At 36.6% G+C, this 5391-nt stretch overlaps 1 non-coding gene across 1 annotated transcript; it reads left to right on the forward strand.

The window, feature by feature from the left end:
- Nucleotides 1-4626: 4626 nt before the first annotated feature.
- LOC124899818 lies at nt 4627-4737 on the forward strand. The gene has a single exon (XR_007057382.1). It is a non-coding gene; the product is annotated as a small nucleolar RNA R71 (small nucleolar RNA).
- The last annotated feature ends 654 nt before the right edge of the window (nt 4738-5391 follow it).

Consider the following 5391-nt stretch of genomic DNA (forward strand, 5'->3'; position numbering starts at 1 on the left):
CTTCAACCCCGAAAAGAGGGCATTTAGCCACGCATAGTCATAATCGTAATCACAAGGTTGTAATTAACAAATAAAAATATGTATGAATTTAATTAAATTAATAAAAATCACATTATGAAGCTGTAATAGACCCTTGATCTCCAAAATATGTGAAAATATATGTAAAAATGTGATACAACATGTATATATAGCATAAGGGTAAGCCAAGTCCGTGTAGGAGCCAAATTAGCCTGAAACGCCCAGGTGTGGAGTGGAGCGTGCATCACACCATCTATTCCTATGGAATGGAGCGTGCGTCTGACCCTCTATTCTGTTGGAATAGAGCATGTTGTGCACTCTAATTTCACGCACATTCTGGAAGTTGTCTTCAGAAATTTTTCTAAGGCAAAAGAGCACCGAAATGAGCATGAGTCACGGGATAATAACCTTTAGGACCAACACGTGCCTATTAGTTACTATTTTAGGCCTATTTTAAATCCATTGGTTTTTTTCACGAATCCATTGTCCACTCATACAGTCTACACGCGCCCAAGATATTGCAGGGGTCCAAGAGTGCGTCAATCTGCGTATTGTGCCTTCGTTGAGCCATTCCAAACCTTTTTAAGTTGTTCCCACTTAATTTGAATCATGTGTATCCTTAATATATAATCATAATACATTCACCAACCATCCTATAACATTAAACACAACAATTTAAGGCTCAAAACAACACAACATCCAACACGACAAACTAGAAACACTAGCTAAGCATAGGCTAATTTCACTTTGATCTTTAACTCATTGTTTTGACCCTTGGCTTGATACATTTGACCATTGAACATTAAAAAAAAGTTTTTTCACACATAATTACACATAAAAACCATTTGGAACACTTTAAACACAATAGAATCCATTGAATCAACTAGACAACCACCTAGCTCAAGCTAGTAATGCTAGTTTTCCAGGTTGAACTTTAAATGAATATTTTAGGTACAAACTTGTTTAAAACTCACTTTGAACATCATAAACTCATGATTTAACACTATGATACACATTTATCTCATTATCCACCCACATATCACATGAATCATCCTCAAAACAAGTCTTAAAAGGCTAGAATAGTGACACTAAAATGCATAAATACACCCAACATCACCACCCGACAGTTAAATCCTTATTAATCCTCGAACAACTCTTTACTATAAACGTCATGATCTGGAGTTTCTATACTTCTACTACATGCAAGATACTCAAGCTAGCACTACAATGACTACATAGAATGCAAGTTACTAAGCTAAGCATGTTACAAACACAATTGAAAGCTTATGAACACTACTCCAAAACATCCTAGCCTCAAGAATTGACTCACCAAGTTTGCAAAATCATGCACATCATTCAATCAAAGACACCATACAAATCACTCATATTCATCAAACATGTGCCCTCACAATAAGAGAGTTACCCATAATCACTCACAATTAAGCAATTCATAACATGATGGATACAAGAATCAAATTACGCTCACTCTCACAAGGGATTCACAAGTTACACACAATCAACCATAAGCTTTCCCTGGTGTAATGCTCTACTAATAGTCAAATATAAAGCTTAGGATCAATTAGGTCTTTTCCGAGTTGTAATGTATGCTAAGGGACGGGTAGGAACTATTTAGGAATAGTGACTAACCTCTCTAAGTGATTTAATACACTAAATTATACAATTAGAACCAATATCCAACAACCCATTTACACCAATTATTTGTCTACCCCATTCTTTTATTTTGCCTCATCTCTTTTAGGCATTTTCACAAACACATGGTGGGCATATTGTTTATTCCTTAAAGTTTAATTTTTCTCTTTTTTTACAATCATGGAAATATTTTTAGCATAAATTATATCACAAACATCCACCACACATCAATTATAAACACCAATAACTATTACCTTGGGGTATAAATTTCACCTTTTTCTTCTTCAATTTCTCAAACTCCTCACTAATTCAATTTTTCATTGAAGCACTTAGGAGCTTTTTGGATCAAATTATGGTCTATCAAAGAAGGGATTAGACTACTCATGAGGTTTCCAAAGAAAAAGCTAAAGGCTCAATGGGGGTTAACTATGATAATGCATCATGGGTAGGTAAAAGAAGGTATAAAATAAGGTTATTAAAGAATTGCCTATATCATCTCCTAAACCCATATTTTTTTATTTTGCTTCACACATACACCGGGCAAGTTCTAAAAATCACTAGCAACAAAGAATATACAAAATACCTCACAAGCACTTGGCACATGCTCAACTTATATAGGATCATCATAGACTCCCAACCAAACAATAGCACAAATTTAAATATAAGCCAACAAGTACAAGAGTTATAAACATGAGCCTAAGAGTCTCAAAAATAGTAATTCACACAATCAACATGCTTTTACAAACAAACCCACTTATATCATGCAATCAAAAATAGCACCAACAAGAATATCTCACTTATTCCTAACCTAAAAATTTTTAATTGATCCAAAATTTGGGAATTTCCCCACCCCACACTTAAAATCTACTTTGTCCCTAAAGAGAATTCAAAGGTAAGAGATAGGAATACTCCCTGAGGCCTCTAGGCCTAGCTAGTAGTATCTTTACACATAAAGGAGATCAATGGGACCCTACACTCAGTCTTTGCGATGCTTTAAGCTCAAGTTTATGGTACTGAGACTTCCCATTAACCTATTACTCAATCAAAAACAAAAGCTACGTGAAATAAAAACTAAAAAATAAAAAGAAAACATACCTAATTAACTTGGGTTGCCTCTCAAGCAGCGTCTGATTTAGTGTCGTGGCACGACCTAACTCAACTCAACCATATTCCTTCATCTTTTTTCTCACACTTGGAGGTCATCTTATTATCCTTTTCACCCCTTTTGGGTGAGTTCTTAAGAGCGGAAAGTTTCTCAACTTTAGCCTTTTCAGGCTCATCAACTTTCATCATTTCAAGCTTAGGAGATAGAGTCTTAGGTTACTCAATCAGGTAGTTTGAAGAGGTCTTTTAAGGACTAGCTACCCCATACTTGTCCCCTTCAATAACATTGACCATACATAAATCTTTAACTTAGGATATAATTGTGGGTCCTTTGTATACATCAAACACCACATCATCATCCTCTACCCTCATTTTGAGTGTTCCTTCTCTAATATCAATTAACAATTCTCCGGTTGCTAAAAAAAGAATGCCCCAAGATGATTGTCACCTATTCATCTACCTCAAAATCAAGAACAAAAAAGTCAGCACGTATAATGAATTTACCAATCTTTATGAGGACATCCTCTATTACACCTTCTGAATATGTAATAGATCCATCTGTGAGTTGTATAACCACAGATGTCAATTTAGGCTCCCCCAAGTCCAATGTTTTAAACAATGTAGGGGCATCAAATTTATGCTTTCCCTCATGTCACTTAGTGCATGAACCTCTGTACTCCTAATTTGAATAGGGATGGCAAACTTTCCCTGATCTTTCGATTTCTTGGGGATTTTTTATGTCATTATCGCACTACACTCTTCAGTGAGTGTTATTGCTCCTATATCTTACAATTTTACCTTCTTTGCCACCAGATCCCTTCAGTACTTTACATACTTAGGAACACTCTGCAAAATACTAGCAAAGGTAGGTTAATATAAAGCTCTTTGAATGTATTAATGAACTTTTTAAACAAGGCATCCTCCTTTGCTTTTATGTGTCTTTGAGGGAAGGGAAATGGCAGTGCCTTCTTCACTTCTGGTTCAGCAACTTTTGGTCTCAAGTACTCACACTTCCTTGAATTTTTGGAAACTTCTTCGGGAACCTGTTTGGTCACCATATCAGCATCAACCTGCTTTGTTGCCTTGGGAGGTTCTCGTTGAAGCTCTTTACCACTTTTTAAGGTAATTGCCATAACCTACTTTGGATTTTCTATATCTTCTAGTAACCCACCTTGTGGTCTTGTATTCAGTACCTATGATAATTGGCCCACTTGCAACTCTAAACTTCTTGTGGCTGTTTGCTGATTCTGTAAATCTGCCTTTTGACTTTTCATATCCGCAACCAATTATGCTTGACCAGCTAAAAGTTGTTTCAACTTATCTTCCATATTGCTTATTGATTGATTTGATTGGGTCTGCAGTTGTAGGGCATTTCATGGCTGATTTGGTCGCTGAGTTTGCCACTTTATGTTGTAGGCATTACAATAATTCGGCCTTTGGGAATTACCTGCATACATCACAGATTTTGGATTTAAAACATACATAGTTGCTGTATGACCACTATTTTTGCATACCTCACACCAACCTATAGCTTGTTGGATAGCATTGACTGTGGCTGCAGGTTATGCTGCTCCCAACTTCATGCCGCTAAAATAAGTGTTGATCAAATTTTGTAAGGCAGATACCTATGCTGATAAGATTGTGAATTGGTCCACCTCCAATACTCCCATAATTTTTTTTCGTGGCACTTCTAGAATTTGAATGCCACTCTGGATTTCCTTGTGCTATACTGTTCAGCAATATATACAGCTCATCATAAGTCAATTCTAGTGCTTGACCACTTGCGGCTGAATCTAACAAAATCTTTTTATTATGATCAAGAGCTTCTTCAAAAGTATGAGCAAGTACCTTATTAGACTATTGATGGTGTGGACACTCCTAAATAAGAACCTTGAAGCAATCCCAAGCATGATAGAGGTTTTCATTAGGCTTTTGTTTGAAGCTCAATATCTCACTACGAAGTCTCACAGTCTTGCCTAATGGAAAGAATCTGATGAGGAACTTTCTGGCTAAGTCATCCCATGAAGTAATTGAATTGTCCCACTCTGCATTCAACCACCGTTTAGCTTTCCCCAAAAGTGAATGGGGAAACAGTGTCAGCCTCACATAATCTGAAGTCACCCCACTAGGAGTGAATATATCAGTAAGCTCAGTAAAAGTCTAGAAGTGGACTTATGGATCCTCATGTGAAAGCCCTGCAAACTATCCAATACTAATAAGAAGCAGCACCATATTGTGTTTCAACTCAAAATTTCCCCCAGTTGCCGATCTTTGAATTAGGGAAGTCAAGTTCGTTGTAAGTGGGACTGCCACTTCCCTAACATTCCTACCAGCTGCTTGTTGTTCAGCCATAAGAGCGGTGTTCTCTTAGTCTTCTTGGATTTACAGAATTCTAGAGAGACGGATTACTTCTCTCCTATATTGATGGTAAAATTGCTCGGGTTCCAGGGTTGGTTCTACTAACTCTGAATCCCTGCCAACTTATAAACTTAGAAACCTATCTCCTGCAAACATGAAAACAATACCAAGCATAAAAACACCAAATAAACCTAAAAGTAAAACTAAAATAAACAATTGTCAAATGACAAGTCCCCAGCAACGGTGCTAAAAACTTGACAA

Source organism: Capsicum annuum, chromosome 6 (genome assembly GCF_002878395.1).
Source record: "Capsicum annuum cultivar UCD-10X-F1 chromosome 6, UCD10Xv1.1, whole genome shotgun sequence".
NCBI classification, from domain to species: Eukaryota; Viridiplantae; Streptophyta; class Magnoliopsida; order Solanales; family Solanaceae; genus Capsicum; species Capsicum annuum.